Consider the following 15,192-nt stretch of genomic DNA (forward strand, 5'->3'; position numbering starts at 1 on the left):
ACTCCAGAAACTTGCCCACCACAGATGTCAGGCTAACTGGTCTGTAATTTCCTTGGATCCCCCTTTCACCCTTCTTAAAAAGTGAAGTGACATGTGCAACTTTCCAATCCAGAGGGCCCACTCCTGAATCTAGGGAACTCTGAAAGACTATAGTTAGGGCATCTACAATGTGCACGCCTACTTACTTTAACACCCTCGGATGGAAACCATCAGGTCCTGAGGATTTCTCACTCTTTAGTTCCATTAATTTCCTTGTTACTGATGATTAACTTACATTAATTGTATTAAGTCCCTGTCCCCTAGCGGCTATTAATTTTTTCGGGACTTCCAGCAAGTTATCCTCCTTTTCAACTGTAAATACTGAGGCAAAGTAGTTGTTCACCATGTCTGCCATTTCCCCATTATTAATGACAATATGTCCAGTTTCAGCTTTTAGTGGGTCTACATTGCTCTTGCCCACCCGTTTTCCCTTTATGTAACTATAACATTTCTTATTATTGATTTTGATGTTCCTTGTAAGTTTCCTTTCATAATTTCTTTTAGTAGCTCTTATAAGCTGCTTTGTGACCCTTTACTGGTCTTTGTGTCCATCCTATTCGGCCGGATCTGTGCTGCGTTTTGCATTTCTGGAAGCCATTTCTTTTTGCTTTATGCCATCCCAAATCTCTTTAGTTGTCCATGGCCGTTTTTTCTGTGAAGTGGAGCTTCTTCCTCTCATTGGTATATACTCGCTCTGTATTTCGTCACTTTGGTCACTTGTTAGTATTAAAACGGCTTCCTTGACCTTGTTATTCATTACAATGGATACAATATAAAAATGGTCAAGTTAAGCTCAAATCTCACTCCCCAAATCTACCTACAACACCATCCAATACAAAGCAGCCCGCTTGATCAACACTCCATCCACAAACTTTATCATTCACTCCTTCCATCACTGGTGCACAGTGGCTGCAGTGTGTACTATCTACCGGATACACTGGAGAAACTCATGAAGGCTCCTTCAACAGCACATTCCAAACCCACAGCGTTCACCCCAATACATGGGAACACCACCTGCTTTCCCCTTTCAAGTCACACACCATCCAGACTTAGAAATATATCGCTGTTCCTTCACTACCGTTGGGTCAAATGCCTTCCTAACAGTCCTATAGCTAAAATGGATGGACTTCAGATTGTTCAGGGTAATTAGGGATGGGAACAAATGCTGTCCTTGTTTGTAACGCCTACACCCCATGCACAAAGAAATAAAAATCTGGGTCAGCCTCAGGCTGCAGACAACAGAAAGATTTGGGAGTCCAAATGCAAAAATCATTAATAACAAGTATAAAAAGGTTATCAAAATGGCCAACAGAATGCTGGCTGGAATACAAATGCAATTATTCAGTTCTTCATTTATGGACAGACTTGTTCAGAACCAATCAGGAACACTGCTTACAGTTCTGGGAATCAATGTTCAGGAAGGATATAATAACCTTGTCGTGGATGAAGCACAGATTCAACAGAATGATACCGGGTTAAAACGGGTTAGATTATGAGAACAGGTGGAAAACATATGGTTTATATTTCCTTCAGTGGAAGAGATTGAGGGCTGCTCATTGAGAAGTGAATACAAATGTTAAATGTTTCTATAGGGTAGATACAGAGAACTCTTTCCTCTGCTGGAAGAATAAAGCACAATGGAACATATTGTGGATTTCACATCACAAGGAGCAGTTGAGGCAAATATCATCGATGTATTTAAAAGAAAGCTCTTTTTTTCAGATGAAATGCGTGTAATAGTAATCGAAGGTCATAGTGATAGTGTTAGATAAAGAGAGGTGAGAGGAAGCTCCTGTTGAGGATAAACAGAGACCAGATGGGCCGAGTGGTCTGCTTCTGTGCTGGAAATTCTATATAATTCTGTACAATGAATGTTCAATGCGAGTGACGTCCTTCAAAAGTGATATCAGGAAGCACTTTTTGACACGAAGGGAGCTAAAATTTAAAACCCTCTTGTCAAAAAGCTGTGAATGCTGCGGGTTCATTTGTAGCTTTTCAGGGCAGTGATTTTTTTAAGCTGTAGGTAGCAAACGATATGGAGCAAAGGTGGGGGCGGGGAGGGGGCAGAGGGGAATGGAGCTGAACTGCAGATCACAATGATCTAATAGAATGGCGGAGCAGGACTGAGAGGCTGAATGGCGGAGCAGGACTGAGAGGCTGAATGGCCTGCTAATGGTCTTAATGTGCTCATGTTACAAGTCTTCATCTTCTATTACTTCACCAGAAAGTTCAAAGTAAAACTAACTGGATTGGACAACAATAGAAACTAATAAACTGAGCAGAAAGTCGAATCCCCACCACCGGAAAGAGAATCCGGGGGGATGTAGATTTTTCAAAGAGATTTTCCTTCAAATGTGTCAGACCCTATTTCAGTATTGTACAACTCCCTATAGCTTCTTCGAACGGAACGGGATCTCTTTTAACATCAGCTGCAACCTTCACAGAATGTAAATATCAGTGAAACTGGATTTCCCAAGCCAGTGTTCATGATGATCTATTTCTATCTGATATTTTAGATTTATTGTATTTCATGAGTTAGTGCAAAGCCAGAACTGTTCACAGTCAGAACACATAACTTTCTAATTCAGTTACGGCTCCTCTACCCGCTTGAAAATACGGATAAGTTTCCATCGCCGAGCTGGTGTAAAACCTTAAAATCAGTTTGAGAATTCACATGGTGGGTGCATCGACAAAGATGAACCGATTCACATAACAACAGAAACCAAAGCTGCTTTTGTTTAACGCACAGAAGTGATGCAGTCAGGGCCAGGCATTCAGTATGTTGTTAGATAGAAATGTGAAGAAAATGTAATTCCGATTCTGGCCTGTTTCTTTAAACAAAAACAATTACAATGTCTATTTGCCAGTATAACGAGAGCAGCCCAAATCCGCAGTATTTTGCTTTTATTACATTGAAGGGTGTTGGCTGCTTGTTCAAATGACTGGAAATAATGTCAATGCTCCCCTGCTTCAGGATCTCACGGGAGGTGTCTCTCAATTATAAATATGGGATTTCTCTTAATCTCTCATCCCACAGTTAGTTGGAGTTCCGTGTCCAGCGGCAAGAGTCACCATCACTTCTCAGACAGAATGAGAGTTCCATTGAGCTTTTATCGATTTGAAATGTTACCACCAATGTTACAGACAGTAATGATTTACTATCCGATTATAGCAGCAATTGGAATCCCAGGTAAGTGATTATATTCAGTCACTAAATGTATAAAGTAGAGGTTAACTGTATTCCTGCTCTTATCTCGGGAACTGTTCCTTTTCACTTTTTTTCTCTCACGCCAATCCAAAAGCAGAACCTCATTCTTTGTATTTTCCACTCCCTCTACTCATTGACAGATTATTTGTTGACGTTAAAATGTTCTTTTAAATCTCTATCAAAGCCTGCAGCTTATTTTCTTCATTTAACATCTTCAAACTGGTTCCGTCTGAACTGAGAATCAGTGCAGTGTGTGATAAAACGGACTATTTCAGTTTAATTTTTCCATTGCCCAACAGACTCACTCTCCTCTCCTTCATTCCAGTAACAATCAGTAATATCTGACAAGCAATAACTTTTACTCTTCCTTCACTGCTTTATAAAATGCCCCAGTTTCTCCCCCTCTGATTTCTGCTGAGGACAGATCTGCTGACAGATATATACATGTGAGTACGGACAGTCAGCACCGGGATTTGTTCAGTCCCATTATTCAGATATTCTCACTGTTCTCGGTCTGTTTCCACAATGTGTTGGATCTTATTCCTGATGATAACAATCCACTCCGAGTGTGGATTTGTGCTCCGTGAAGGAACACAGACTCTCCCTCTGATCTCCTCTCCTGTCCGGTTACCAGCCTGTTCTCAGTTACCTCTTCTCCCACCGAGCGGGTATTCTGATCCCTTCAGCCGGTGGGAGGCAGTGGTTTCTGTCCCAGACCTTCCTGCAGGTGGGGCAGGGAATTCAATGCAGTGAAAGAGTGATTTAAACACTGCAGCGGGACTCTGTGAAACTGTCCTGCGTTGCCCCAGTTGAGAAACTCGTTTCAGCTTTCACCATCCGGATTTGACCAATCTCACGCTTCAGGTTGATACAAAAACGCTGCACTCTGAGCATGTCCGTCCACCCAGTCAAATCACTGGTCCTCTCAAATACCATGTAATTTAACTCCAGATTCTTGTACATAGAAGATATCCTAATCAGATTTACACACCCTGTCCCCCTAAACCTTCACCACCTCTTCCTCCATCCACCTGTTCAATCTACTCTGTATCTGGATATAGTTTCTGCCTCAACTCTCCTGGAACTGAACTGCACCGTTTCCCAACTCTCTTTGTGAAGACATTTCTCCTGTTTTCTGTTCCAAATATCTTCCATTTAATCTTTCAACTCTGCTGCCTCCTTCTTCACCGTCTCATTTCTTTTCGAAACAATGTTCTTCCATCCACCTTCTCCCACTCTTCCATAACTTTAAACACTTCCATTATATCGCCCTGTAATCTATGTCGCTGTTACTTTCTTCTCCCTCACATTTACAGTTTAATGTGACAGATCCCAGTGTGTGAAAATGATGCAGTTTAACCCTTACTGTACCACGGACTCAAATTACCCACTTGAGTTGTGAAAGTAAAATCTCACAATCAGTGGAACGAGTCCCCACCTCCAGAGGACACTGAACCCTTCCAGATTTATTTTTGAAGAAATACGACCGACATTAAACTCCAATGCTCCGGCTTTTATTCTTGAAATTTTTTTTTAATTTCCAAAATATACTTTATTCATAAAAATCTGCAAAAATTACATTGTCAAACAGTTTCAAACAGCACCAAAAAATACAAACATTGCAAGGGAGATCAGTTTCCTTCAATACTGTCATGAGTTTCTTCACAACCCTTCCATTTCACTATTGTCATGTCAATTACAGTTTCACATTGACAGCAAATGAAAATATCAACAATACAGTTCGAGGTTTTATTCTTGACATTCTGCTGAGCCTATTTAATGATTTAATTGTCTTAGCGCTCTTGGTCCGTGTTCTAATATAGTTTTGTTTCTTCTGACGTGTTTATTTTGCTGTTTCTCATTCAAGGTCAGAGTTTAATTGCGTATTACATTATCCCATTCCGCCACTTCACCTGTGTGATATGTTCATTGAGATCATAGTGTAGTTAAAATATTCAGCGAAAGACCCTTCCTCCACCCTGGTATAACCTCCCGACACTTTCTGCCTCTCTCCCCCGCTGTTCTCCTTTCAGAAACTCTTTAAAGCCTACAGCTTTTACCAAGCCTTTTTGTCATCTGACTTACTATCTCTGTCTGTGTTTCTGTGTCATCGTTGCTTTTTAGTACTCCTGTGAAGCACCTTAGGACGTTTAATTACCTCGAAGACGCGATATAAATAGTTCTTGTTGCTGAAAGCTCCCAATTGTTAGCTTCATGCAATGTCCTATCATCTGGTGTAAATTTAATTTCAACTATCTTCAGTTCATGATTCAATGGTTTTCCGTTCCTATATTCTCAAATCGTATTCCAAAAGCGTTTCTGTCCAGTATCTTGTTAAGCGTTCACACAGAGATTATTACCAACAATGAAAAGATACAGAATTGGAGGTAATTGTTTGCGAGCTATGATACAGAGTTTGGGGGAACCATGATAATGTAGTGTTTTTCTTTATCTCACTGGTGTTTGAATGACAAAGTGAGCAAGAGCTGCTTCAGTTGTACAGATAAAATAAAAGCAAAATACTGCGGATGCTGGAAATCTGAAATAAAAACAAGAAATGCTGGAACCACTCAGCAGGTCTGGCAGCATCTGTGGAAAGAGAAGCAGAGTTAACGTTTCAGGTCAGTGACCCTTCTTGGGAACTGACAAATATTACAAATGTCAAAGGTTATAAGCAAGTGAGGCGGGGGTGGGGCAAGAGATAACAAAGGAGAAAGTGTAGATTGGACAAGGCCACATAGCTATGAAGAAGGGTCACTGACCTGAAACGTTAACTCTGCTTCTCTTTCCACAGATGCTGCCAGACCTGTTGAGTGGTTCCAGCATTTCTTGTTTTTATTTCAGTTGTACAGAGCCTTGGTCAGACCCCTGCTGCATTCATGCTTTCAGTTTTAAGCACTGCACTACTGGGACTATGTATTGGATTTGGGGAGGGTGGGGAGTGTACCGGGGGTCACAGGTGGTGGGACAGGGCGGGGAGGGGATCCAGGGTCTGTGTAGATTCAATAGAATGATGTCAGGACTCAAACAGTCAAATCCAGAACCCTGTTTCATAAATTTGGCTTATGTTCCCTCACTTTTAGAAAGTTATGTGTGATATGACTGAAGTATTTAAATTGATAAAAGAATGGTACAGGAAGGAAACTGTTTCTTGGCGCCGTGCAATCGAAAACAAGGGGAAATGCTATTAAAATTCGAGTTATGCCATTTAGCAGAAAAAGCAGGGAGCAATTTTTCATACAGGGGTTAGCGGAAATTCAGAACACCTTCTCTTTGAAGTCTAGTACTGCTTGCTCAATGAATGTTTTCAGGACTGAAAACAATAGAACTTTTAAGGTAAGAATGTCCAAACATATGGAACGAAGACGGCCGAGTGGAGATAAAGAGCAGATTTACCAGGATCTAATTGCTGTTGATAATGTCCTGCATAGGAGATTGGTTAAGAAGGTCAGAGCCCATGGGATCCAGGGCAATTTGGCAAATTGGATCCGAAATTGGCTTAGTGGCAGGAGGCAGACGGTAATGGTCGAGGGTTGATTTTGCGAGTGGCAGCCTGTGACCAGTGGTGTACCACATGGATCGTGCTGTTTGTGCTGTTTGTAGTGTACATTAATGAATTTGACGTGAATATAGGAGGTATGATCAGTAAGTTTACAGATGACATGAAAATTGGTGGTGTCGTAAATGGTGAGGAGGAAAGCTTAAATTAGAGGACGATATTGATAGGCTGGTAAAATGGGTGGAGCAGTGGCAAATGGAAGTTAATCCTGAGAAGTGTGAGGTGATGCATTTTGAGCAGACTCACAAGGGAAGGGAATATGTAATGGATGGTAGGACCCTAGGAAGTACAGAGGGTCAGAGGGAAGGCAGCAGCGCAGGTAGATAAGGTGTATAAAATGCTAGTTAAGCCACAGCTGGAGTACTGTGTACAGCTCTGGTTGCCACACTATAGGAAGGATGTGATTGCACTAGAGAGGGTGCAGAGGAGATTCACCAGGATGTTGCCTGAGCTGGAGCATTTTAACTATGAAGCGAGATTGGATAGGCTGGTGTTGTTTTAGTTTAGTTTAGATTAGATTAGATTAGACATACAGCACTGAAACAGGCCCTTCGGCCCACCGAGTCTGTGCCGAACATCAACCACCCATTTTATACTAATCCTACACTAATCCCATATTCCCAACAAACATCCCCACCTGTCCCTATATTTCCCTACCACCTACCTATCCCAGTGACAATTTATAATGGCCAATTTACCTATCAACCTGCAAGTCTTCTTAAGTTTTCTCAAGTTTTCCTAAGAGCAGAGAAGGATGAGGTGGGACCTGACTGATGTATACAAAATTATGAGGGGCTTAGATAGGATAGATAGGAAGAAACTTTTTCCTTTATCTGAGGGGTGAATAACCCGGGGGCATAGATTTAAGGAAAGGGGCAGGATGTTTAGAGGGGATTTGAGGGTAAAAAAATATTCACCCAGAGGATGGTTGGAATCTGGAACACACTGCCTGAAGTGGTGGTAGAGACAGGACCCTCACAATATTTAATCAGTATTTAGATGAGCACTTGAAACATCATAGCAGACAAGGCGACAGGCCCAGTGCTGGAAAATGGGATCAGAATAGATAGGTGCTTGATGGCCCGCACAGACAGGATGGGCCGAAGGGCCTGTTTCTGTGCTGTATAACTCTATAACTCAATGACCCTATGACTCTAATTGAATGATGGAAAAGACTTATTGTGCTGATCGACTTCCTCCTGTGTTCCTATATTCCTCTGCATCAATGACCAGGAGATCATCATCTCTTCTGAAATGAGACTTGCATTAATCACATGTCCAGGTTCACTGTAACTATCGGGATAACTGGTTTCTGACGTTATTCTTGGACCCTTTGAGTTCCCGTCAGTCTTTGTAACTTGTTACTGATGGTATAAATCTGTGTGTCTCTCTATGACTGCTCTCCCTGTGCCTCTGTTCATTTGCTCTCTTCGTCCTAAAGTAATTATTTCGCTGATTTCAGGTCTAAAACAGAAATTGCGAGAATATCATGCATTACCTTTCCTCCCTCTTCCTTTTGTGGGATGTTTGTTGATAGGATAATGTTCTTTCGAATTCCAACTAAACTTCCAATGGTTTTTTTACATTGATAGACTGTTGCGGTTTTATTTAACAATGTGAACACCATTCACACAATGGGATATTCTCAGATTATGTAGTAGTTCCAGTTAATCTGCAGCAGCGACAGGGGCCTTTGGTGAATGTTCTTCTGTGAACATTCTCTGGTCACTTTATCTTCCTCACTCTTCACTGCAGCAGCCATGGTTCAGTGGTTCCACTCTCCCCTCTGAGTCAGGAGGATATGGTTTCAGCAGCCTTTGGAAGTGCAGGTTGATAGTTCAGTGAAGTACTGGTGCTATGCTGCACAACTGGATTACAGAAAATCTTTGCAATCCTCAAATTCACAAACTCTGTAGCTTCCAAATCAGTATATATTTTATTATGTTCGTTCATGGGATGTGGGCGTCGCTGGCTAGGCCAGCATTTATGTGTTGACCAGTCAGTTGCACCGCTGAATGTGATGTCTTTCCTATGGAACTGTTTTGATCAAAGTGTTCCAAACCGACATCATGTCAATGGATTATTATATTGTGGGACCTTGTTGTGTGCAAATTCACATTTAATTGTTTTACAAGGTGCGCTGGGAAGCCAAAGTAACTATCTGCGGACAGAAGGTGAAGGCCCTAATTAACAGTGTGAATGAAATTTACCAGTGTTATTTTCCATGGAATTTCTGGAAAATTAAAGGATCCCTGTGTTGATGTCGCTGGTAACATTGTTGCATTGTCAATGGTATCCTGAAACCACACTGGAAATGCATCATATTCAATGCTTCTACATTGCACTAATTCAAGTTCAGATCTATCGTCACAAAAGTGTATGATAATAATTCTACAGTCAGTTGTAAAACACATTGAGATGTTTATATCCTGTACATTGTATGGGCTGTAAACCCTGAGGCTGAAGGAATCCAGAGCTGTGAACAGATAGGCATTAACACACAGTTCTAATTAGATTTTTATACTTAACTGGCGACATTGGTGGTTGTATTCTGTGAACGATGGACATTCTTTGCTTTGCTTTGGGCCCTGACACTTGCAAACAGCTGCCAGCAGAAAGGACTGTAATTGTTTTATAAGTAGATAAATAGGTGTTATCCAACATCGGCCCGCGGGCCAGGATCTGGCCCGCCAAAGGTTTCCATCCGGCCTGCGGATGTATTTCAGAGATGAGGGATTCATATCGAATAGTTCCAGAGATGTAGAGGAAAGGATAGCGAAGATGATTCTCGACAGGGGCGAGAGTAACAGGGTAGTTGTTATGGGGGACTTTAACTTTCCAAATATCGACTGGAAATACTATAGTTCGAGTACTTTAGATGGGTCAGTTTTTGTCCAGTGTGTGCAGGAGGGTTTTCTGACACAGTATGTAGACAGGCCAACCAGGGGCGATGCCACATTGGATTTGGTACTGAGAAATGAACCCGGCCAGGTGTTAGATTTAGATGGAGGTGAGCACTTTGGTGATAGTGATCACAATTCGGTTAGGTTTACATTAGCGATGGGCAGGGTCAGGTATATACCGCAGGGCAAAAATTATAGCTGGGGGAAAGGAAATTATGATGCAATTAGGCAAGATTTAGGATGCGTAGGATGGGGAAGGAAACTGCAGGGGATGGGAACAATCGAAATGTGGAGCTTATTCAAGGAGCAGCTACTGTGTGTCCTTGATAAGTATGTACCTGTGAGGCAGGGAGGAAGTTGTCGAGCGAGGGAGCCGTGGTTTACTAAAGAAGTTGAAGCGCTTGTCAAGAGGAAGAAGAAGGCTTATGTTAGGATGAGACGTGAAGGCTCAGTTAGGGCGCTTGAGAGCTACAAGCTAGCCAGGAAGGATCTAAAGGGAGAGCTAAGAAGAGCAAGGAGAGGACACGAGAAGTCATTGGCGGATAGGATCAGGGAAAACCCTAAGGCTTTCTATAGGTATATCAGGAATAAAAGAATGACTAGAGTTAGATTAGGGCCAATCAAGGATAGTAGTGGGAAGTTGTGTGTGGAATCAGAGGAGATAGGGGAAGTGTTAAATGAATATTTTGCGTCAGTATTTACAGCAGAGAAAGAAAATGTTGTTGAGGAGAATACTAAGATTCAGGCTACTAGGCTAGATGGGATTGAGGTTCACAAGGAGGAGGTGTTATCAATTTTGGAAAGTGTGAAAATAGATAAGTCCCCTGGGCCAGATGGGATTTATCCTAGGATTCTCTGGGAAGCTGGGGAGGAGATTGCAGAGCCTTTGTCCTTGATCTTTATGTCGTCATTGTCGACAGGAATAGTGCCGGAAGACTGGAGGATAGCAAATGTTGTCCCCTTGTTCAAGAAGGGGAGTAGAGACAGCCCTGGTAATTATAGACCTGTGAGCCTTACTTCGGTTGTGGGTAAAATGTTGGAAAAGGTTATAAGAGACAGGATTTATAATCATCTTGAAAAGAATAAGTTCATTAGAGATAGTCAGCACGGTTTTGTGACGGGTAGGTCGTGCCTCACAAACCTTATTGAGTTTTTCGAGAAGGTGACCAAACAGGTGGATGAGGGTAAAGCAGTGGATGTGGTGTATATGGATTCCAGTAAGGCGTTCGATAAGGTTCCCCACGGTAGGCTATTGCAGAAAATACGGAAGTATGGGGTTGAAGGTGATTTAGAGCTTTGGATCAGAAATTGGCTCACTGAAAGAAGACAGAGGGTGGTGGTTGATGGCAAATGTTCATCCTGGAGTTTAGTTACTCGTGGTGTACCGCAAGGATCTGTTTTGGGGCCACTGCTGTTTGTCATTTTTATAAATGACCTGGAAGAGGGTGTAGAAGGGTGGGTTAGTAAATTTGCAGATGACACTAAGGTCGGTGGAGTTGTGGATAGTGCCGAAGGATGTTGTAGGGTACAGAGTGACATAGATAGGCTGCAGAGCTGGGCTGAGAGATGGCAAATGGAGTTTAATGCGGAAAAGTGTGAGGTGATTCACTTTGGAAGGAGTAACAGGAATGCAGAGTACTGGGCTAATGGGAAGATTCTTGGTAGTGTAGATGAACAGAGAGATCTTGGTGTTCAGGTGCATAAATCCCTGAAGGTTGCTACCCAGGTTAATAGGGCTGTTAAGAAGGCATATGGTGTGTTAGCTTTTATTAGTAGGGGGATCGAGTTTCGGAGCCACGAGGTCATGCTGCAGCTGTACAAAACTCTGGTGAGACCGCACCTGGAGTATTGTGTGCAGTTCTGGTCACCGCATTATAGGAAGGATGTGGAAGCTATGGAAAGGGTGCAGAGGAGATTTACTAGGATGTTGCCTGGTACGGAGGGAAGGTCTGACGAGGAAAGGCTGAGGGACTTGAGGTTGTTTTCATTGGAGAGAAGGAGGAGGAGAGGTGACTTAATAGAGACATATAAGATAATCAGAGGGTTAGATAGGGTGGATAGTGAGAGTCTTTTTCCTCGGATGGTGATGGCAAACACGAGGGGACATAGCTTTAAGTTGAGGGGTGATAGATATAGGACAGATGTCAGAGGTAGTTTCTTTACTCAGAGAGTAGTAAGGGCGTGGAACGCCCTGCCTGCAGCAGAAATAGACTCGCCAACTTTAAGGGCATTAAAGTGGTCATTGGATAGACATGTGGATGAAAATGGAATCGTGCAGGTCAGATGGTTTCACAGGTCGGTGCAACATCAAGGGCCGAAGGGCTGCACTGCGCTGTAATGTTCTAATTCTAATTCTAAAAAATATTTCATGCCTTTATCTTTCTGAAATTATCTCTCACCGGCTGCCTATGCAAGATGAGATGAAATGAGCATGAGGCCCCCTCGCTAAAAAATTGGACAAACCTGAGTTAAATTGTTCATTAAGTGTCACCACTTCTTTCACTGTGATTCTCTTTAAGTAAGACAGAGACCATCATTAATAAATCCTTGAAACGCTGATCCAATTGTTTATCAATTAATTTTTGATGAATAATGAATATTGTGACATGATTTTAGCAATGTGTATTTCTGAATATTTTAGATAGATAAGTTAGTGACCAAACTAAAAATGTTTGTAACATTCAGAAATATTATACTTTCACATTTGTTGCATCTCACTAGTTTAAAATTCTGAAACACCCCACCTAACTGGTTTGTAAGAGTGCTTCACCAGGGGGACAGCAATGGTTCAAGAAAATGGCCCATCTCCACCTCTCGGGGAAACTGGAAAGCTCGCCCTATCTCTTCTCTCTGTTTTCGGGTTACTTCAACTTTTTTGTTGGAACATTTCCACCATACTTCTGCATCAATTGTAACTGCTCCAGCAACACACAACAAGCCACCACCTCCCCCCGCCCAGCGCACACAGTCACAACAACCACCACCTCCCCCCGGCCAGCAGGCACACACCCACAACAACCACCACCTCCCCCCGCCCAGCGCACAAACCCACAACAACCACCACCTCCCCCCGGCCAGCAGGCACACACCCACAACAACCACCACCTCCCCCCTCCCAGCACACAAACCCACAACAACCACCACCTCCCCCCGGCCAGCAGGCACACACCCACAACAACCCACCACCTCCCCCCGCCCAGTGCACAAACCCACAACAACCCACCACCTCACCCCTCCCAGCACACAAACCCACAACAACCACCACCTCCCCCCGGCCAGCAGGCACACACCCACAACAAACACCACCTCCCCCCGCCCAGCGCACAAACCCACAACAACCACCACCTCCCCCAGGCCAGCAGGCACACACCCACAACAACCCACCACCTCCCCCCGCCCAGTGCACAAACCCACAACAACCCACCACCTCCCCCCGACCAGCAGACACACACACACAACAACCCACCACCTCCCCACGGCCAGCACACACACACACACACAACAAACACCACCTCCTCCCGCCCAGCAGACACACAAACACACAATAACCACCACCTCCCCCCACCCAGCACACACAAACAACCCAACACCTCCCCCCGCCCAGCACACACACACCCACAACAAACCACCACCTCCCCCCGCCCAGCAGACACACAAACACACAAGAACCACCACCTCCCCCTGCCCAGCACACACACACCCACAACAATCCACCACCTCCCCCCGCCCAGCAGACACACACACACAATAACAACCACCTGCCCCCTCCCAGCACACACACACACAACAACCACCACCTCCCCCCGGCCAGCAGACACACACACACCAACCACCATCTCCCCCCGGCCAGCAGACAAACACACACCAACCACCACCTCCCCCCGGCCAGCAGACACACACACACAACAACCACCACCTCCCCCGTCCCAGCAGACACACACTCACAACAACCACCGCCTCCCCCCGCCCAGCAGACACACACTCACAACAACCACCGCCTCCCCCCGCCCAGCAGACACACACCCACAACAACCCACCACCTCACCCGTTCCAGCAGACACACACACCCACAACAACCACCACCTCCCCCCGGCCAGCACACACACACACAACAACCCACCACCTCCCGCCGCCCAGCACACACACACACACACACAACAACCCACCACCTCCCCCCGGCCAGCACACACACACACCCACAACATCCACCACCTCCCCCCGCCCAGCACACACACAAACAACAACCACCACCTCCCCTCGCCCAGCACACACACACAGAACAACCACCTCCTCCACCCACCCAGCACACACACACACAACAACCACCTCCTCCACCCACCCAGCACATACACACACACAGAACAACCACCTCCTCCACCCACCCAGCACACACACACACACAGAACAACCACCACCTCCCCCCACCCAGCACACACACACACAACAACCACCTCCTCCCCCCACCCAGCACACACACACAGAACAACCACCACCTCCCCCCACCCAGCACATACACACACAACAACCACCACCTCCCCCCACCCAGCACACACACACACACAGAACAACCACCACCTCCCCCCACCCAGCACACACACACACAACAACCACCTCCTCCACCCACCCAGCACACACACACAAACAACCACCACCTCCTCCCACCCAGCACATACACACACACAGAACAACCACCACCTCCCCCCACCCAGCACATACACACACACAGAACAACCACCACCTCCCCCCGCCCAGCGCACACACACACAACAACCACCTCCTCCACCCACCCAGCACACACACCCACAACAACCACCACCTCCCCCCACCCAGCACACACACACAGAACAACCACCTCCTCCACCCACCCAGCACACACACACACACACAACAACCACCTCCCCCCACCCAGCACACACACACACAACAACCACCACCTCCCCCCGCCCAGCACATACACACACACAACAACCACCTCCTCCACCCACCCAGCACACACACACACAACAACCACCACCTCCCCCCGCCCAGCACACACACACACAACAACCACCACCTCCCCCCGCCCAGCACACACACACACACACAACAACCACCTCCTCCACCCACCCAGCACACACACACACAACAACCACCACCTCCCCCCGCCCAGCACACACACACACAACAACCACCACCTCCCCCCGCCCAGCACATACACACACAACAACCACCTCCTCCACCCACCCAGCACACACACACACAGAACAACCACCTCCTCCACCCACCCAGCACACACACACACAACAACCACCTCCTCCACCCACCCAGCACATACACACACACAGAACAACCACCTCCTCCACCCACCCAGCACACACACCCACAACAACCACCACCTCCCCCCACCCAGCACACACACACACACAAACAACCACCACCTCCCCCCACCCAGCACACACACACACAACAACCACCACCTCCCCCCGCCCAGCGCACACACACCC

The sequence above is a fragment of the Heterodontus francisci genome, chromosome 29 (assembly GCF_036365525.1).
Source record: "Heterodontus francisci isolate sHetFra1 chromosome 29, sHetFra1.hap1, whole genome shotgun sequence".
Taxonomy (NCBI): domain Eukaryota; kingdom Metazoa; phylum Chordata; class Chondrichthyes; order Heterodontiformes; family Heterodontidae; genus Heterodontus; species Heterodontus francisci.